This window comes from Rhinatrema bivittatum, chromosome 18 (assembly GCF_901001135.1).
Source record: "Rhinatrema bivittatum chromosome 18, aRhiBiv1.1, whole genome shotgun sequence".
NCBI classification, from domain to species: domain Eukaryota; kingdom Metazoa; phylum Chordata; class Amphibia; order Gymnophiona; family Rhinatrematidae; genus Rhinatrema; species Rhinatrema bivittatum.
In genome coordinates, this window is record NC_042632.1 from 12,845,417 (window position 1) to 12,867,734 (window position 22,318).

Consider the following 22,318-nt stretch of genomic DNA (forward strand, 5'->3'; position numbering starts at 1 on the left):
ATAGCATCAGATGGAACTAAAGATCCCTAGGATAGGGAAGGTTAGGGTGGTAATGATGTTGAATGGAGGGATGAGGTAGAGGGAAACATCAGGGTAGGGCATGTAGCTTTATCATTTTTTTTAAACTTGCCAATGCTAGGTTAGGGTACTACAAGAGAGACTTGGTGATTGGTGTGTGTGTGTGTGTGTGTGTGTGTGTCGGTGTGGGGGTTGTAAGAGAGACTACTGGGGATAGGGTATGCTGATTAGAGAGAAACTGGAAACAAGGAAAGAGAGAGTGCGAGAGGGAGACCGATGTGGATCTGCATTAAGAGCCTGATTAATTAAGCATTTTTCCCCATAGACACTGAATGGGAAAACAGGTTTAGTAAATTAGGTCCTACAGGAACTGTGGCAGACCTTGGAGGGGGATCCCAACACCTCCCATTCTTCCCTCTCCCCCTCCCCTATCACCAGGCAACTTCACTGGGGCAATGGAAAAGTTGAGACTTCTCAGCAGATACCTCTGGCTCCTAGATCCAAAGAAAATTTGTCAAGGCTTGTCTTAGGTCTCTGTGGTCTTACCATATGGTAGCCTGCCCCCACCAAGCTGCTACACCAACCCAGCCAATCTCTGGGGAGTTACAGCTAGTTGTATGGTGCTCTTATGCTCATAGTGCTTTGATGCAGCTTGATATGAGATTAGAAACAAGGAAAGAAGGCAGTGGCAAAGCCAGGTGGATGCTGGGGTACATAGGGAGAGGAAAAACCAGTAGAAAAGAGGAGGTAATGATGCTTCTTTAAAGGTCATTGGTGAGGTCACACTTAGAGCACCATTTTCAGTTCTATAGGCTGAACCTCAGAATGGACACTGAGAGGCTAGAAACAGTTCAGAAAAAGGCAACATCTTAAAAAATTCCTGCACTGACACTTCAGATCCAGCAAATTACAGGCCCATATCTTCATTGTCTTTTATGGCCAATTGATAATTGATAAGGTCATCCACAAGAAACTTGGTGACTAGAAGAGAAATGTCAAAGTTGTGGCCCCTTGTGTTGGAGTGAGGTTGACACCACCTATTAGGTGGTCCTCACTGCCAAGATGATAAGATGATGCAGAGACTTGACTGGAGCTTCATCTATACCAGCCCCTTTCCCCACAGGTTGAGCCTTTGGGTTTTGGGAGTTCTTAGATGCAGTTTTTAGATGAATGTCTCTGATGAGGGTGAAGAGAGGTTCTGTAACTTTGTGGTCAAGGGTGGCAGTGGTTAAGAATGGTCAGGTCATCAGCTATGGTTGAGGCAGGTGGTGGAGAAGGATGGTCAGGTCAAATGCTATGGTCAATACTGTGGGTCAGTCCAATGGGGGGGGCACGGCAAGACTAGAGCTGTGGAAGGCCGGGTAAGACTGGAGACAAGGAGGGCAACGTAAGGCTGGGCAAGGCTGAAGATGAAGAGGCAAGGAAAGACTGGATGAGGCTGAAGATGAAGAGGTAAGGCAATGAAGCAGCAAGTCACACTACTTGAATGGTAATTGACCCATTGCTGAGGCAGTAAGGAAGAGACAGAGAGAGCCCTTTATAGTGCAAGGCATGTGATATCATCTGAGGATGACATGTCTTTTCTGCGGGCCCTTTAAATGTGCCAGAATTCAGCGTGTCATGCCTAGGGGTGCATCAGAAGGCTGTAGGAGTGGCGGTATCCTGCCGCACTTCAGGGAGTTCAGCATTGGGTTGAGTGAGCTGGCTTATGGCCTGTCCTGCGGGCCAGCAAATGTAACAGTAGCCTCTCTCTTAAGCCCCCCCCCCCCCTACTCGGGGATCAAAGCTTGGACTTTGAGGGGAATTATCTATGGAAGACCTTTGTCAGATGCAATACTTGAAGATTGATGGCAGGTTCCCAAGAGTTTTCTTCTGGGCCAAAGTGTTTCCAAGTGATAAGATGCTCAAGTTTGCCCTACCGCCTAGGGGAGTCCTGAATTTCTCCATTTTGAATGGCATGTCTTTTTCCACTGCTACGTTTGTGTTGGTGGGAAGTTTTCTGCAAGGCCAGGAGAGGATTAATGGTTTCAACGAGACATGTGGAATACGTCATGGATTCTGAGTATTTTGGGGAGCTTTAGTTGAAAAGTGATGGGACCCATCTGTTGGTACGGTTCAATGAAACATAGTACCAGGCAGAAAGAAGGAACCTTAAGACATAGGGGTTGAGTTCAGCCACACCAAATTGCCCTTCTTGAGTTGAGATGCTGGTCCACATTTGATGTCAGTGTATTTTTTTTAGCTTGTGCACAGCCTGCAATATTAGCTGGGTGGTCTGAGTCAAGAGGGCATGGAGTTCCTGAGCAGTGATATGAACCACTGGGCAATCGACAGCAAGAGATAGCAGGAGTGATACCCACGGATGCTTCCTGTACACAATCTGAAAAGGTGAAGAGCCAGTGACACTATTGATGAGATTGTTGTTGCAGAATTCTGCCCAGGGCAGTAAGGAGGTCCAATAATCCTACTTTCTGTTGACATATGCTCTGAGAAAGGTTTTGAGGCTCTGATTAGTTCTTTTCATCTGCCCATTGCCTTGGGGGTGATAGGCCATGGTGAAGTCCAGAGAGATGCTGAATGGCAGAGGGCCTTCCAACAATGGGCAGTAAATTGAATCCCTCTGTTGAGAGGATATGAGATGGCAATCCATGTAGCCAGAAGACATTGTACAAAGAAACGGGCTACTTCAGGAGCAGAGGGGAGCCCAACGAGAGGTATAAAGGAGCCATTTTAGAAAATGTATCCACAATGACCCATATCACCATGGAGCCATGTGAGAGGGGAAGATCTACCATAAAGTCGGTGGATATCTGGGTCCAGGGTTTCCTGGGGGCTGGCAATAGCTGTAAAAGCCCTCAGGGTTGGGCTTGATCTGTTTTGTTCTGTGCACAGGTTGGGCAAGATCTTACATAGTCCTTTATATCCTGCTTGAGGTGCAGCCACGCGTAGTGGCGCTGGAGGAGTTTGAGGGTTCTAGAGACTCCTGGGTGCTTTGCTACATAGGAGTGATGTCCCTAGTTCAACTATTTTTCCCAGAGTTTCTTTGAACAATGGTATTTCCTGCTGGAATGGAGGTGGTGGGTCATGTGTAACGATGCTTCTGTGGTATCCTCGGTGAGAAAGGAACAGGATAAGGCATCCACTCAGTTCTTCTTAGCAGGACGGCAGTGGAGCTCAAAGTCAAATTGAGAGAAGAAGAGAGACCAGCGGGCCTGCTGTGAATTGAGGCATTGTAGTTTTCCAGGAGATACCACCATTTTTCCAGGACAAGTTTGATGGCTAGAAGTGCTCTATCTTCAATGGTATCATTTTTCTCAGCTGGAGAAACTTTTTGAGAGTAGAATGAACAAGGAAGAAGTTTTTCCTTCTGTGCAGTGTTGACTGAGGACAGCTCCAACCCCAAGGGAAGAGACATCTACCTCAAGCACAAAAGTTCGGGAAATGTCTAGGTGCCAGAGACAGGATCCTTGAGTGAAAGCTTGTTTGAACTTCTGAAAGGCTTCAACCACTTCTGGTGGCCAGTTTCTGGAATTTGCACCCTTTCAGGTCAAGGCCATGAGGGAGGTGGCCAGGGTGGAGTATCAATGGATAAATTGCCAGTAGTAATTGGTGAATCCGAGAAATCTTTGTAAGGCCTGCAAGCCTACCGGTTAAGGCCATTCCAGGATGGCTTTCTGTTTTGCAGGATCCATGCTGTTTGGTACTCGAAATAATATACCCCAGGAAAGGCAGGCTGTGTTGTTCAAAGAGACATTTCTCCAACTTGGCATACAGATGATTTTCACGTAAGCTTAGAGTACGTGTTTTACTGGGTCTGGTGAGCAGAGAGAGAATGAGAAATGATGAGGTGTACTACTATGGAAGAGTACAACAGGTCTCAAAAAATGTCATTCACCATTTTTTGAAAGGCTGCCGGAGCATTGCACAAGCCGAAGTACATGACTAAATAGTCATAGTGCCCAACCTTTGCATTAAAGGTGGTCTTCCATTCATCCTCATGCTTGATTCAGATGATATTGTATGCACTCCAGAGATCCAGCTTAGTAGTTGGTCGAACAGCCTGGATATCAGTGGCAAGGGATAGCGATCCTTTTTGGTGATAGCGTTCATGACATGGGTCTTTTCCCAATTTGTCCAAGTTTGGCATGTGCATGTCAAAAGTCTTCTGGAGCAGTGGCATCCTGCCGTCCTTCAGGGAAGCCAGCACTGGTATTAGTTTGCCTGCTCACGGCCTGTCCCACAGGCCAGCAAATGAAACAAGAATGCTTTGATAAATCTAAAGCAATATGGATTGTGGTGAAAGAACTATAGTATAGAAACATTGCTGCTTTCCCTATCAGATACCATCTTACGAGGTTTTTATTATGGACAGAACTATATATTAGTCCTTTTGAATATTCCTGCCATTTTTAATATGGTAGATCATAGGATATTAATGATGCATCTATCTGAATTTGGTGTAGCGGAAACAGTACTAAAGTGGTTTAATTAGTTTTTTAGACAACTAAAAGTTCCAGGTCACATTGGATTCCAGGGGCTGGCAGCACTTAGGCAAAAGTCCCATAAGGAAATTTATTTATTTATTTTATTTATTTATAAAATTCTTATATACCGTCATTCAGACAGGCCATCACAATGGTTTCTAAGCATAAAATGCAGTAAACATACAGTTTAAATTCATATAAAACACATCTAATAAAAGTAAAATAAACACAAATTAAAATAATAAGATAATATTTATTTATTTATTTATTTTTAATTTTTATATACCGATTTTCATGCATCAAATGCATATCAAACTGGTTTACAATGAAACAGTATAAGCAGGAAATAAAATTCCTTAGTCTAATACATTGAAACATCTGTAACAAAATAATTGTAAATAAAGCAAGAAGCTAAACAACATTACTAAAAGTTAAATTATTAACGAAAACATACATACAATTATTTTAAAAGGAGCACAAAGGTTAGCACGAAGGGGAGCACAAAGGGGAAAGCCCCTTTGGTGCGCGACGCAAGCGCGCAACGCCTGGTGGACCGGCGTCGTTTACCGGCTGAAACGCTGAGCGTGGTGACATCATAGTGGGCGGTTCTCATTTTCCTTCAGTTGTCAATATCTTCTTTTTTTCCCAGCGATTTTTCTCTTTTTGTGTGTTTTTTGTGACAGGGATTGTTTTTCAAGGTGCCCAATGTTGAAGGGCAGCCCCTCAGCTTCATTGCCTGGTGGACCGGCGTCGTTTACCGGCTGAAACGCTGAGCGTGGTGACATCATAGTGGGCGGTTCTCATTTTCCTTCAGTTGTCAATATCTTCTTTTTTTCCCTGCGATTTTTCTCTTTTTTTTGTGTTTTTTGTGACAGGGATTGTTTTTCAAGGTGCCCGATGTTGAAGGGCAGCCCCTCAGCTTCATTGCCTGGTGGACCGGCATCATTTACCGGCTGAAATGCTGAGCGTGGTGACATCATAGTGGGCGGTTCTCATTTTCCTTCAGTTGTCAATATCTTCTTTTTTTCCCAGCGATTTTTCTCTTTTTTTGTGTTTTTTGTGACAGGGATTGTTTTTCAATATCACCCCACAGAAATAAATTAAATTAATCAAATAAAAATACAACATAATAAAATGCGTTCATGAAATAAAATCAGAGCAAAGTGTTCTAATATTCACAGTACTTAAGTAATTTTTGAGTCTAGTACTCTCAGTTGTAAAAGATGGCTGCTTAATAAGTATATAAAATATGATAATTATAACAGTTCTCAATCATTCTCTTTAAACGCAATTCCGAAAAGCCAAGTTTTCAAATTCTTTTTAAAAGTTTTAATATCAGTCTGGAGCCTCAACTCTGTAGGAAGCTTGTTCCACAGTTTAGGGCTGGCCAAAGAAATACTTTTATCTCTAACCTGATTTATGTGGGCCGAATTTACCGACGGGATTGCCAAGAGGCCTTTGTTTTCGAATCTCAGATTTCTCTGTGGTTTATGTAAACAAATTGCTGCATTCAGCCAGTCCGTTTGGTCTCCATAAATAATTTTATGTAGGATGCAGAGTACTTTATATTGGGTACGGTATTTTATTGGTAACCAGTGAAGTTTCATCAGGATGGGTGTTATGTGATCACTTTTTCTTGTTCCAGTTAGTACCCTAGCAGCATTTTGTAGTATTTGTAATGGGCGTATTTAGAGATGTGAATCGGAACTGGAACCGAACCGAGGCTAAGGGAGCTATTTTAAAGGGTCGGGGTGGGTTTTTAGGTTGTGTCCTAACTCCCGTTAGTGTGCACTAACCCGATTAATGATTTTTTCATGATAAATCAGTGGAATTTCTATTGTATCACACTCTTTAATGATTAATGACGATTTAAAAATTATCGGACGATATTTTAAATTGTCAAAAAACGATTCACATCCCTAGAAGCTGGTAGTCCTAGTAACAGTGAGTTACAATAGTCGGTACTAGAAAATATTAATGACTGCAGTACTGTTCTAAAATCTTCTTCAGTTAATAATGGCTTTAATCATCTCAGTGTCTTCAGTTTACTGTAGCCTTCTTTTAGTTTCACAGAGATGTGTTTTTTGAAATTGAGCTCTGTGTTGATAATTATACCACGATCTCTAGCCTGGTCTGATGGCTTAATCATTATATTGTCTTGGCACGATATGTTAGGAAGATGTACCTGTCTTGTTTTTCTTTCTAATAAAATAATTTCAGTTTTGTTGATGTTTAGAACCAGTCTCATGTGTGTGAGTAATTGTTTAACAATGCTTAAATACATAGCTGTCAATTTACAGGGATTAGAATTTGAATGTCATCTGCGTAAAAAAAATGTGTTAGGCCTAAACCGGCTAGCAGGTGACAAATGAGATGTCAAATGAAGCTGGATAGTAGGCCAAAGTCAGGGTGGGCAGAGAACAAACACCATTGACCAGGCAGAGGTCAGGGCAGGAGGAGATCATGCTATATCAAGGTCCAGGCAGAGCAGGTGGAGATCCAGAAGCATAGTCAGGGTCCAAGCGCAAGGCCAAAACCAGAAGTCAGACAAAGAAGTACAGGCAAAATATGCATCACCTAGATAGGATTATAGACAGTGCTGGGGAGGAGCCGGCTGTCATGGTACATGTGGGCACCAACGACATAGGAAAATGTGGGAGAGAAGTTCTGGAAGCCAAATTTAGGATTTTAGGTAGGAAGCTAAAATCCAGAACCTCCACGGTGGCATTCTCTGAAATCCTTCCTGTTCCACGTGCAGGTCCCCAGACGCAGGCAGAGCTCCAATGTGTGGATGAGACGATGGTGCAGGGAAGAGGGATTCAGCTTTGTAAGGAACTGGGGAAATGTTTGGGGAAAGGGGAGACTTTTCCGAAAGGATGGGCTCCACCTTAACCAGAGTGGAACCAAGCTGCTGGCACTAACTTTCAAAAAGGAGATAGAGCAGCTTTTAAACTAGAACAAGGATGAAAGCTGATAGTCACTCAGCAGTGCATAGTTCGGAGAAATGTATCCTTGAAGGATACTAATGAAACAGGTGAGTTAGGGCATCCCAACAGAGAGGTTCCATTAAGAGCAAACATAGTAAAAGAATTTAAATAAAATAAATAAATAAACTTTCAAAAGGGAAACTTTGATAAAATGAGGAAAATAGTTAGAAAAAAACTGAAAGGTGCAGCTGCAAAGGTTAAAAGTGTTCAACAGGCTTGGATATTGTTTAAAAATACAATCCTAGAGGCACAGACCATATGTATTCCACGCATTAAGAAAGGTGGAAGGAAGGCAAAATGATTACCTCAAAAGTGAGGTGTAAGAGGCTATTTTAGCCAAAAAATCATCCTTCAAAAATTGGAAGAAGGATCCATCTGAAAAAAATAGGATAAAACATAAGCATTGTCAAGTTAAGTTTAAAACATTGATAAGACAGGTGAAGAGAGAATTTGAAATGAAGTTGGGGTTGGAGGCAAAAACATAATAAAAACTTTTAAAAATATATCCAAAGCAAGAAACCTGTGAGGGAGTCGGTTGGACCATTAGATGACCGAGGGGTTAAAGGGGCTCTTAGGGAAGATAAGGCCATTGCAGAAAGACTAAATGAATTCTTTGCTTCCGTGTTTACTAATGAGGATGTTGGGGAAATACCAGTTCCGGAGATGGTTTTCAGGGGTGATGAGTCAGACGAACTGAACGAAATCACTGTGAACCTGGAAGATGTAGTAGGCCAGATTGACAAACTAAAGAGTAGCAAATCACCTGGACCAAATGGTATGCATCCTAGGGTACTAAAGGAACTCAACAATGACATTTCTGATTTATTATTTAAATTTTGTAACCTATCATTAAAATCATCCATTGTACCTGAAGACTGGAGGGTGGCCAATGTAACCCCAATATTTAAAATAGGCTCCAGGGGCGATCCAGGTAACTATAGACCAGTGATCCTAACTTCAGTGCTGGGAAAAATAGTGGAAACTATTCTCAAGATCAAAATCATAGAGCATATAGAAAGACATGATTTAATGGAACACAGTCAACATGGATTTACCCAAGGGAAGTCTTGGCTAACAAATCTGCTTCAGTTTTTTTAAGGGGTTAATAAACATGTGGATAAAGGTGAACCGGTAGATCTAGTGTATTTGGATTTTCAGAAGGCATTTGACAAAGTCCCTCATGAGAGACTTCTACGAAAACTAAAAAGTCATGGGATAGGAGGTGATGTCCTTTCGTGGATTACAAACTGGTTAAAAGACAAGAAACAGAGAGTAGGACTAAATGGTCAATTTTCTCAGTGGAAAAGGGTAAACAGTGGAGTGCCTCAGGGATCTGTACTTGGACCAGTGCTTTTCAATATATATATAAATAATCTGGAAAGGAATACAACGAGTGACGTTATCAAATTTGCGGATGATACAAAATTATTCAGAGTAGTTAAATCACAAGCAGACTATGATACATTACAGGAGGACCTTGCAAGACTGGAAGATTGGGCATCCAAATAGCAGATGAAATTTAATGTGGACAAGTGCAAGGTGTTGCATATAGGGAAAAATAACCCTTGCTGTAGTTACACGATGTTAGGTTCCATATTAGGAGCTACCACCCAGGAAAAAGATCTAGGCATCATAGTGGATAATACTTTAAAATCGTCAGCTCAGTGTGCTGCAGCAGTCAAAAAAGCAAACAGAATGTTAGGAATTATTAGGAAGGGAATGGTTAATAAAACGGAAAATGTCATAATGCCTCTATATCGGGGGGATATGATAGAGATGTTTAAAATTATGAGAGGTCTAGAATGGGTAGATGTGAATCGGTTATTTACTCTTTTGGATAGTAGAAAGACTAGGGGGCACTCCATGAAGTTAGCATGGGGCACATTTAAATCTAATTGGAGAAAGTTCTTTTTTACTCAACGCACAATTAAACTCTGGAATTTGTTGCCAGAGGATGTGGTTAGTGCAGTTAGTATAGCTGTGTTTAAAAAAGGATTGGATAAGTTCTTAGAGGAGAAGTCCATTACTTGCTATTAAGTTCACTTAGAGAATAGCCACTGCCATTAGCAATGGTAACATGGAATAAACTTAGTTTTTGGGCACTTGCCAGGTTCTTATGGCCTGGATTGGCCACTGTTGGAAACAGGATGCTGGGCTTGATGGACCCTTGGTCTGACCCAGTATGCCATTTTCTTATGTTCTTATGTTCTTAAACGCCATCCATCCAGGCAGCACGCCTGTTCTCTCAGCAGCATAGGGTGTAGGAGGGGAGAAAGTCACCGGAGCTCCAGGGCTGAGTGATGTTTCAACCAAAAGCGTCTGTGCATGCTCTTCACCAACACTTACTGTGGACCCCCAGCTGAAGCAGGAGAATCCATGGCTCTGCAAAAGCCCTCTATGCTCGTCTCTATCAGGATAGGTTGAAGAGGAACCAAGGCTATCTCTCTCAGCCAACCTTTCCTCTTGGTATGCAGCATGGCGAAAAAGAAATAGCAGGTAAGACGAGAAAACATGGAGCTTCATCACAGTGTTCACCCTCACGGCGCTATCTTGATTCTCCTATTTATTAAGGGGCGGATTATAAAAGGGTTAGGCGCGTAATATACGTGCGAAACCCTTTTAAACCCTTTCTGTGCACGCCAAGTCTATTTTGCATAGGCTCGGTGACGCGCGCAAGCCCCGGGATGTGCGTATGTCCCGGGGCTTGAAAAAAGGGGCGGGGCATGGGTGGTGCGAAGCAGGGGTGTGGCCAGAGGTCTCCGAAGGCCCGCTAGGCCGGCGCGCGCAACTTAAATAATAAAGGTGGGTGGGATTTAGGTAGGGCTGGGGGCGGGTTACATAGGGGAAGGGAGGGAAAGGTGGAGGGTGCGAAAGGAAAGTTCTCTCTAAGGCCGCTCCGATTCCGGCCGCTCCGATTTTGGAGCGGCCTCGGAGGGAATGGGGAAAGTCATCTGGGCTCCCCTAGGGCTCGGCGCGCTCAGGGTGCACAAGTGTGCATCCCTTTGCCCTTCCGGAGGAAGTGGTGAAGTCTAAAACTGTGAACGACTTCAAAGGGGCATGGGATAAACACTGTGGATCCATCAAGTCTAGAGGGCGTGAATAAAGTGGAGGCAGCAAAACACTGCACGGAGCGGCAGTAGCCACAGAGGCATTCAAACACTGCACGGAGCGGCAGTAGCCACAGAGGCATTCACTGAGCGGGATGCCAGTGGCCAGTAGTTAGTGTTCCACCTTCACGGAGCGGAAGGAGGGAGGGCTGCTATCTCCACAAAAAAAAAAAAAACAAACAAAAAAATAAAAACAGGGGTGGGTAAGAGTATGGGGCATGGGTGTGGCCTGCTTGTTACAGCGGTTGCTACCCCTAATTGAGCTGGATGTCACTTGGATGCAGATACGGAGATGCTCTCTAAATTGGTGGTGGGGTGGAGGGGAATTAGGGCTGGAGGGTACTGGAAGCCAATAGTAACAGATGGGAGAGAGAAAAAGGGGAAAAAAATGGATAAAGTGCGTAGCTTGCTGGGCAGACTGGATGGGCCGTTTGGTCTTCTTCTGCCGTCATTTCTATGTTTCTATGTTTGCACGCGCCAACCCCAGATTTTATAACATGCACGCGTCTGCGCGCACAAATCTACGCCCATACATAGGTTCAAAAATCTGGCCCTAACTGTTCTGAAATATGTATTATTTTTCTTAGCATTTGTTTACTATTATGATTGATGATTTATACTTCTTGATTTTATTGTTTGTTGTTTTATGAGACATGATGATATTTCTGTTTTTCCTTTGTACTACATATAGGGGCTGATGCAAAACAGTGCACTCAGCCGAGCGCTCTATTTATTCCATGGTTGGACACGCAATTTGGACACGCGTCCACAGCACCTATGCTATAAGGGGATTAGAGCGTCCAAAACACGCGTCCAACCCCCGGCGAAACTAATAGTGCTCATCACATTCAAATGCAAAGCAGGCGTTAATTTCTGAGCAGCACAAAATGTTCTACAGAAAAGCAGAAAATACTGCTTTTCTGAACATCCTCCAACTTAATATTGAGGTGATATTGAGAACCAAAAGGTTTAAAAGGTTTAAAAAAAATGTTTTTAAGTGTCTGTGGTCAGATTAGGGAAATGGACGCCCAATTAACAAGGATCCATTTTCCTAATCCGTGGTTGTGCACCAGTGAGGAAAATGGCTCGTAAAATTGAGTGTTCATTTTCCTAACCCACTGGCAGCCGACCTCTACTGGACACCCACTGCCAAGGAGGCAATAGAGGCGCACAATTGTGCCTAATGCCTTCTTGGTAGCACAACTCTTCATTTAAATATTGAATTGCGCACCCAGGAGAGGTGCCTGGGTGCGTGTTAGGAAAGTAGGTGCTGTTATGGTTATTGATGTTTGGGTGGATCCTTGGACACTGTGGAAGCTGACCACGCCAATGGGGGCCAGTCTCGTGAGGGACCACAGTGTCAGGCTAGACTCTGGACACACAAACACAGATTTGAATCTTCTATTAAACAGTTTTGGAAACCACCAGAGGTGGCAGTAGTGAGTAGTGGATGTTGAGCCCGGCTGGGCAGGTCTTCCACAGAATGCTGGAACAGCGAATCCTCTGCTGGACTGTGCTGTAGTGGAAAGAGACTGAGAGTTGTGAGTACACAATGAAAAGCATTCAGAGTCCCAGGTAGAATTAGGAGAAGCTCCGAGACAGGGAGAGCAGGCCCTCGAGGAGCGAGTACCTGATTCCTTAGAGCAGAGAGAGACTCAGTTGCATTGTACTCACGTAGCAGTAACAGGGATTCCTCTAGACGAGATGTCTGGCACCGGAACAGAGGGCAGGCCCTCGAGAAGCGAGTACCTGGTTCCAGTGAAGCAGTACTGTGGAATAGATGGCAGTTGTACTCACAGATGGAAACTGTTAGTGAAGTCTTCCAAGTAGAAAGGTTTGAAGATGCAGGCAGCGACTCAGGGAACATGGGCCCTCAAGGAGCGAGTTCTGGTTTCCTGATAGCATTTGAAAGAAGCAGAAGAGGCCCCCGAGGAGCGGGTACCCCGTTAGCAACACTGAAGGGTGTAAGAGTTCCAGATAGCACTGGAATGGCAGAGCAGCTTCGGTACGGAGAGCGAATCCCATCCGTAGAGTTACCGTTGCTAACTCGATGAGCTAGCAAAGACTGTAGGCTTAAATATCCAGGCAACGTGACGTCATATCAGGGGGAACACCCTTGAGGTTCGCGCCAATGTGGAAATAAAGATGAGGGCAGCATGTGTGCATGTGCCCTAAGGTTCCTTGGAGGAGCATGGCGGGAGGCAGCACCAAAGCTGGTCCGGGGACGCCGGAGAGGACGGCAAACAGACGCCGCGGCAGCCAGTAGTCCGAGGTGAGCGGGAGGAGCCGCAAGTAGTGAGAGGTAGGCGGGGCGAAGCCGTCGAAGACCAACGGTTGCAACAGTACCCCCCTTCAAAGGGCGGACACCAACTCTTGTACCAGGCAGATCTTGGTTTTTGAGGTTGCATCTGGTGGAACTAAAGAAGCATCTCTTTATCCAGGATATTAGCCATTGGCTCCCAAGAATTTTCTTTGGGGCTGTAACCTTCCCAAGACAGATGTTATTCACAAGTTTTGACACGTCTTCTTACATCTAGAATAGCTTCAACTTTCTATTCAAGGTCTTCATCTGTGTTGATAGAAGTTGGTTCAGGAGACTTGGATGAGAACTCACTGAGAATGAGTGGTTTCAGAAGTGAAACGTGGAATGCGTTTTGGATTTTCAATCCAGGCCGTAGCTTCAGACTGTATGTATCATTGCCAAGACGTCGGAGAATTGGAAACGGTCCAATGTAGCAAGAAGCAAATCGAGTGGAGGTTGACTTTAGTCTCAGATGCTTAGTTGATAGCCAGACTTTGTCACCAGGTTGAAACACAAGTGCTTTAGAATGGTGAGCATCGTAGGACTTCTTTGCTCGATCACCCGCTTTGATTAGCATATCTTTAGACTGAGTCCATAATTGATGGATATCATCAGCAGTGGATTGAGCTGCTGGGGACAACACTGAGAGCTTCAGTGGAAGTGGCGGTGAAGGTAAACATCCATATACCACTTCAAATGGTGTTGATCCCGTGGATGATGCTGGATGTGAATTAATGGCGAATTCAGCCCATGGTAACAGCTTGGCCCAGTTATTCTGACGGCAACTCACATGGGCCCAATGAACTGTTTAGGGTCCTATTCATCCTTTGGCCATTAGATTGTGGATGATAGGCAGATGTATAATCCAGAGAGATGTCAAATAGCTTTCACAAAGCCTTCCAGAATTTAGCCATGAATTGAGATCCTCTATCCGAGACTATGTGCTTCGGTAGGCCATGAAGGTGAAAGATGTTTGCGATGAAGAGCTTCGCAAGCTCCAAGGCTGAGGGTAAGTCAGGCAGTGCCACGAAATGAGCCATCTTGCTGAAATGGTCAACCATCACTCAGATAGTATTCATTCCTCCAGAAAGAGGTAGATCAACTACAAAATCAGTAGTGATGTGAGTCCATGGCTGTTCCGGAACTGGCAGCGGTTGTAGCAATCCCCAAGGCTGACCAGAAGTAGGCTTATGTTTGGCAGTTGGAGCATGACGCTACATAGGAGTAAGTGTTTTCCTTAATAGTAGGCCACCAATAGTACTTCTGTAATTTCAGCAGGATACATCGATGATTAGGATGGCCAGGCAATTTGGAATCATGAGCCCAGTAAAGAAGTTTCTTTCTGAGGTTCTTAGGCACAATTGTTTTACTGGCAGGCACAGAATAGGTAGCTGCCAAGATGAATTTCTTCAGGTCGATGATGTGCTGAGGTTCTTCAGGAATATCCTCCGAGAGGAAAGAGCATGACAGGGCATCAGCTCTGGTATTCTTGTCTCTGGGGCGATATTTGAGCACGAAAAAACAATTAAAAAAAAAGGACCATCTGGCTTAAGACATTGCACATGACGGAGATACTCTACATTCTTGTGGTCCAAGAATAAGGTAATTTTATGTTGGATGCCTTTGAGCCAAGGCCGCTATTCCTCGAATGACAGTTTAATAGCCAGGAGCTCTTTATCTCCGATCCCATAGTTCTCTGCAGGAGAAAAGCATCGCGAGAAAAAGGAGCAGGGATGTAAGGCTTTAGAATCTCCAGTTTGGCTTAACACAGCCCCTACTCCAACATCTGAAGCGTCAACCTCCACAATGAAGGGTCTATTGGGGTCCGGGTTTTGCAGACATGGCTCAGTGGAAAAGGAAGTCTTTAATTTCTCGAACGCAGAAATGGCCTCTGCAGACCATTTAGAAGTGTTGGCCCCTTTCCATGTCATTGCAGTTAAGGGTACTGTCAAAGAAGAATAGTTCTTTATAAAGCTTCTATAGTAATTTGTGAACCCCAAAAATCATCTCAGGGCCTTCAGACTGGTAGGTTGAGACCAATTCTTGATACTCTCTAATTTTTGGGGATCCATCCAGAAGCCTTGTTTCGAGATGATATAGCAAAGAAAAGGCACAGACTCTTTGTGAAATTCGCACTTTGACAATTTGGCGTAGAGGCGATGTTCTCGAAGTCTCAGTAATACTTGTTTGACATCTGCTAGATGAGTAGACATATCCTGTGAGAATATCCAGATGTCATCTAGGTAAACAATGACACTTTTGTACAGAAGATCCCGCAGAATGTCGTTCATCATATTCTGAAACACAGTGGGAGCGTTGCACAGGCCGAAGGGCATTACCATATATTCGAAATGGCCATTTCGAGTGTTGAAAGCTGTTTTCCACTCATCGCCATCGCGGATGCAAACCAAGCTATAGGCTCCCTTTTGGTCAAGTTTTGAGAATATCTTGGCTTCTTGATCAAACAGCTCTGAGATCAGAGGTAAGGGGTATCGGTCTTTAATAGTGATCTCGTTCAGACCTTGATAGTCGATACAAGGACGCAGAATGCCATCCTTCTTCCCCACAAAGAAGAAGCCTGCACCCACAGGAGACTTAGACGGTCTAATGAAACCTTTTTGCAGGTTTTCCTCAATGTACTCAGATATGGCCTTGTTCTCTACCACTGACAGCGGGTAGACACGTCCCTTAGGAGGTTCAGCATTAGGTTTCAGTCTTATTGCGCAGTCATAAGATCTATGTGGTGGAAGGATGTCAGCAGCTTCTTTGGAGAAAACATCATGAAATGATGCATACTGAGGTGGCAGTCCCAGCATCACTGGAGTTATAGGCATGCAGAGAATAGGAGAGATCTCCTTTAGGCATTTGCCATGACATTCTGGGCCCCAACGGGAGAGTTCCAACATAGCCCAGTTGAATTGTGGCATGTGCAGCTGCAACCAGGGTAACCCCAAAACAATAGGGTGCATGGCCTTCTCTAACACAAAGAAGGAAATTGACTCAGTATGGAGGGCTCCGGTGTGGAGGGATACCGGTTTGTTACAACAGGTAACATCACCTGGTAATGGCTCTCCATATATAGATGATAAGAGTAGTGGAATCTTCAAAGTGGTGAGGGGAATCCTCAAATGTTCCACTAATCATCGTAGAAGAAAATTACCTCCTGCCCCTGAGTCCACCAGGGCAAGGCTCTGGAATTCCAAAGGTCCGCAGATAAGAAAGACAGGGTTAGAGAGTGGAGGAGAGGGCGTAGTAAGGCCTAAGAAAAGTCCTTCCGCAGGACTTAGGCCCGTCCATTTCCCAGACATAAGGGGCATGTCAGGATTGCATGACCAGCTTGCCCACAGTACATGCACCAGCCATTCCTCTTCCGAAGTCTTCTCTCTTTGGATGTCAGGTGACTGCGACCAAGTTGCATCAGTTCTTCACCACTGGCGTTACAGGAACCATCCTGAGTGCAGGCTTAGCACAAACTTCTTTCTGAACAGGTCCTTTATCAGACTTGAGTTCTTGCACCTTATCATGAAGCCAGTGATCAATTCTAGTAGCTAAGGCCACTAGCTCCTCCAGCGAGTCAGGTTTCTCACGAGCGGCCAGCTCGTCCTTCAAGCGGGAATCCAAGCCTCTGAAGAAGAGAGTTTTCAGGCATCTAGGGTCCCAAATTAACTCAGTTGCGAGTATAGCGAAATCAGCAAGTGGTCAGTTGCCTTGCTTCAGGTCCACCAAAGCAGAACCAGCAACAGTGTGTCGGGCAGGATCATCAAAAACGAATTTGAACAAGTCCATAAATCAGTCAATATCCTGACGTATAGGGTCTTTGCATTCCCACAGCAAGGAAGCCCAAGAGAAGGCCCTTCCATCAAGATAAGATAGAATGGAAATAGTCTTGGCGTAGGCTGTAGGGAAGTGCAAAGGTTGTAATGCAAAATGCATACAACACTGGTTTAAGAAGCCTCTAGTTCTCTGAATCTCCCCAGAGAAACATACTGGAGCAGCAAGAGGCACAGTAGTCTTAACAGTTACTTCAGGTAACTGACCTTCATTACTGGAAGTATAGCCTTGGTTCTTCTGTGCGTGCAGCTGATGAAACGCAGTAGTGAGTTTTTCCAATGCGTCTTGTTGTTCAGCAATGCGCAGGGCGAGGCCTGGAATGCCTGCAAGGCATTGAGCTGAGCCGGATCCATGGAGTTAGCAATCTGTTATGGTTATTGATGTTTGGGTGGATCCTTGGACACTGTGGCAGCTGACCACGCCCACAGGGGGCAGTCCCATGAGGGACCAAAGTGTCAGGCTAGACTCTGGACACACAAACACAGATTTGAATCTTTTATTAAACAGTTTTGGAAACCACCAGAGGGGGCAGTAGTGAGTAGTGGATGTTGAGCCCGGCTGGGCAGGTCCACAGAATTCTGGAACAGTGAATCCTCTGCTGGGCTGTGCTGCGCTGCAGTGGAAAGAGACTGAGAGTTATGAGTACACAATGAGAAGCATTCAGAGTCCCAGGTAGAATCAGGAGAAGCTCCGAGACAGGGAGAGCAGGCCCTCGAGGAGCGAGTATCTGATCCCTTAGAGCAGAGAGACTCAGTTGTATTGTACTCATGTAGCAGTAACAGAGATTCCACTAGATGAGAGGTCTGGCACCGGAACGAGAAGCAAGTACCTGGTTCCAGTGAAGCAGTACTGTGGAATAGATGGTAGTTGTACTCACAGATGGAAACTGTCAGTGAAGTCTTCCAAGTAGAAAGGTTTGAAGATGCAGGCAGCGACTTAGGGAACATGGGCCCTCGAGGAGTGAGTACCGGTTTCCTGATAGCACCTGAAAGAAGCAGAAGAGGCCCCCAAGGAGCGGGTACCCCGTTAGCAACCTCGAAGAGTGTAAGAGTTCCAGATAGCGTTGGAGTGGCAGAGTAGCTTTGTTACGGAGAGCGAATCCCATCCGTAGAGTTACCATTGCTAACTCGATGAGCTAGCAAATACTGTAGGCTTAAATATCCGGGCAGCGTGACGTTATATCAAGGGGATGCCCCTGAGGTTCACGCCAATATGGAAATAAAGATGAGGGTGGCGTGCGCGCGTGCGCCCTAAGGTACCTTGGAGGAGCATGGAGGGAGGCAGCACCAAAGCCGGTCTGGGGACACCGGAGAGGACAGCAAACAGGCGCCGTGGCAGCCAGTAGTCCGAGGTGAGCGGGAGGAGCCGCAAGTATTGAGAGGTAGGCGGGGCAAAGCCGTCAAAGACCGACGGTCGCAACAGGTGCTCAACAGTGAGTGCCCATTTTCCGCGCTCATTTATTGCATCGGCCCCCATGAGACTAGCTTGTTGCAAGTTCCAGTTTAGTTTTATCTGCATGTTTCTAGTTATATTTTATGGTTTCTTTATTCTATATTTGGTGAGGGTCTATTTGTGTTCTGCATGCAAAACTGAGGTGAGGGATTCTGCTAGCATGTAGTTTCTGTATAGGGATCAGTAGCAACCTAACTTCTGTTTTCCTAATAGGAGGATTATTGGTGTTTTAGGGCCTGGTGTAATATTCATAATGTTGCCTTTTCATAGGTGGTGGTGTTACTGTTTAATTGCTGGCAGTTAATGCTGTTTTTGTATGGAAGGTTTACTATACTGTAATTTAGTTTACACATAACTTTGCAAGGGCCAAGTCCACACCTAACAGGCCTAATACCATATGGGTGCCAAATGTCTTTTATACCGTTTTGTAGTTGGCACAGTAGTGCATGTAAATATAGTACACATGTTGTTTTAAATAATGCTTTAGCTCAGGAGACTGTACTTTGAATCTCCTTTTTCATGTAAATTAAATTATAATTGCATAGTTTATTTTGAGTGGGGAGGGTAGGGAATGCAAGACTATAAGGTTTACCTAGGGTACCTAATACTCATGCAATTACCCTGGCTGCACTGGTTCCCTGTGGGAAAGCAAGAATCCATCTCGAGCTTTGTGTTGGTGGCTGCAGCAGTGATGTGTGCAGTCTTGGCTACGACTAAACTTTCTTTTCTATAATCCAAGAGGAATCCGGCAGCACAAATCGCTTCTAGTCTTCCCTACCTTGGAGTAAGTAGGCAGAGCAGAGCCTGAAAAACCATTATAAAAGCAGCAGAATGCGTAGCATGCAGTTAGTGGGAAAGATGCTGGAATAGTGGCTGGAGATAAGCTACAGTCACAGAAAGGGAGGGGGGGGGGGGGGTAAGCAGTGAGGCTTCTGCTGAGGTGGCAGATGGTTGTGGAAACAGTGAGTCTTCTGGAGAATGGGGGTGCTGAGAAGGAGTGGGAAGGGGAGGGGGTGCTGCAGACTGGGGAACTGCTGCAAGCAATAAGAACTTTATATAATGATGCAGGGGGTAATTTTCCAAAAGATTTACATGCCTAAAACTGAGTTTTACAAGTATAAATGCACTTTATGCATTTAAGTGGGCTTTTGAAATTACTACAATATATTAGAGATGTGAATCGTGTGATCGATCGTCTTAACGATCGATTTTGGCTGGGGGGGGAGGGAATCTGATCGTCACGGTTTTGTTTTTTTTAAAATCGTTTAAATCATAAATCGGGGGAGGGCGGGAAAACCGGCACACTAAAACAACCCTAAAACCCACCCCGACCCTTTAAAATAAATCCCCCACCCTCCCGAACCCCCCCAAAATGTTTGGCCGGCGCTATTTTGCAATACGGCAATACCGCCATATGGCCGGCGCCATTTTGCAATACGGCCCTAGTGCATGAGGTCACTCCCGGACCCCCCGCTGGACTTTTGGCAAGTCTTGTGGGGGTCAGGAGGCCCCCCAAGCTGGCCAAAAGTCCCTGGGGGTCCAGCGGGGGTCCGGGAGCAATCTCCTGCGCTCGTGACGTCGGGGAACAGGAACCAAAATGGCGCCGGCGCTACCTTTGCCCTGTCATAGGTAGCGCCGGCGCCATTTCTATTAACGCAGCCGTGGCCCGAGAGTGGAAGATCACACCGGGACCCCCCCACTGGACCCCAGGTAATTTAAAACATTTTGGGTGGGTTCGGGAGGGTGGGGGATTTATTTTAAAGGGTCGGGGTGGGTTTTAGGGTTGTTTTAGTGTGCCGGTTTTCCCGCCCTCCTCCTTCCCCTCCCCCGATTTACAATTTTTGACGATAAATCGGGGGAATTCCTATTGTATCGCACCTCTAACGATTTTTGACGATTTAAAATATATCGGACGATATTTTAAATCGTCAAAAAACGATTCACATCCCTACAATATATTCCATTGAATTGTCAATAGGCCTGAGATGCATAAGTGTACTGTAAGTGCATAAATGTGCTTTGAAAATTGCTATGATAGTATGTTACATTTATAGGTATAGCTCCTTTGAAAATTACCTCCTTGAATGACACATGAGCAGCAGCACAACAGCAGAATGTGTCTGAGCCACTGGTTGGCAGTGTGGTTACCTCATCATTTGACAACTTGTTCAAAAGCTGATTGGTTGGCAAGAGACTTTAACAACAGTTCAAGAATCCAAGATATATATACATGAGAGAGACCGAATCTCCAAAAGAGACAGAGACAGGATGGAAGCAGCCCAGAGAAAGACAACCAAAATAGTGAGGTGTCTGCATCAAAAGCCATATGAAATGAGACTGATGGACCTGAATACATATACCCTGGAGGAGAGGAGAGATAGGGAGATATGATGCAGACCTTTAAATTCCTGAAAGGTGTTAATGATGTACAAGGATAAACCTTTTCCAATGGAAAGAAATCTATAGGGGTAATGATATGAAACTCTGAGGGGATAGGAACAGTGTTAGGAATTATTTCTTCATGGAAAAGGTGATGGATGCCTGGAATGCCTTCCTGGAAGAGGAAGTGAAAACAAGAAAGGTGATGCAGTTTAAAAGGGTGTTACAGGACCGGGCCACACCCCGGTCCCTCCTCCTACCTCGGGGCCGGCCCGGCCTGCACGGACTCCTCTTCAGCCACGTAGGCCCGATCTGCAGCCTGCCGCGGCTCTCTCTGTGCGAGGGAGAAGCCGCCGACCCGACGCGCTTGGCCCCGCCCCCTAGGCGCACGCGTGCCCGGGGGCTGGAGCTTTAAAGGGGCCTGCGCGGGAAATCTCAGTGGATGACCTCGGATGACATCAGACGCTGCAGGGTATTTAAACCCTGCAGCTGGGCCTAAACCTTGCCTTGCAACGAGGTTCACTCAGTCACCTGAGTTGCTATTTGCTGCGTTGGATCTTGGATCATCTCTTCTGGCTTCTGACCTGGCTTTGTCTCTTGACTATGTCTTTAGCTTCCGCCCCTGGTTTTGGTTTTGACTTCTGGCTTCTGACCCGGCTCCGTCCCACGACTCTGTTTCCAGTTTCCGCCTCTGGCTTCGGATCTCTGACTTCTGACTTCTGACCCAGCTTCGTTCTTGGACTGACTTCAGCCTCTTCCACCACCTCAGGTATCCGGTACTTGCTGGCCCAGAGGATTCTCCTAAGTCCCAGCGGCTCGGGCTCTCATGGGCTCCTCCCAGGGGAGCTGCGGGCTTCCAAGGGTGAAAATTCTTTCAGCCTCCTGGGCCCAGCCGTCCTCTTCGTCCACCTCTTTGGCCACTGCTCGGATCCTTGATCGAATAGGGTCCCACCTAAGTCCAAGAGGTCTGGGTTCCTACGGGCTCCTCTTGGGAGGACCTCAGACTTCCAGTGGTGAAGTCTTCTCCGGAGTCTCTTCAGCACTGCCTCCCGGCTGTGACGCTCCCTGTGGGTTCCCACAGGATAACATCTGTAGTCTCAGCCGGCCCAAGGGTCCACGACCATAACAAAGGGTGTGGGATAAACACAGAGGATCCATAGTGCTAAAGGATGGAAATGGAGAAGTAACCTGCTTAGAGCAGCAGCTATTACCCTAAAAGAAATTAAAAAAACAAAACTTGCTGGGCAGACTGGATGGACCACTTGGATCTTTTTCTGCTGTCATCTACTGTGTTAACCAGACTTGTGATGGACATGGTGCCAATCAGTTGACTGGATGGAAGGGGGACTGCAGTTCAATTTGCTCGTCACTGGTCTAGCGTGTGTTGTTCTTAGTTGTTTAAGAAAAAAGTAGAATTTGTGTTAGAGATATTTTGGCTCCAGGTCATATGAAGGACCTCTCAAGGGTCGGCTTGGCATGTTTTTAGGAGCTGTTAAAACATGTTGTACAGACAGCGCACAAGGGTGTTGGGCATATGATCAGTGGGCCGATTTTGAAAAAATCCCCTCGGCTGATATTTTCTTCCAATCCGCCCCAGCTTGGGCTCTCTCCTCACCTCGATGAGGAAAAGCTTGGGTGGTTCCTCCCCCTCCAGAACCCCTGTGTCTTATGGAAATTGGAGTCTGACCTCTATTCTGGCTTCTTTTACTTACTGGATCTCCTTCCCAGGTTTTCCTTCCAGCCTGCCTTCATTTATTG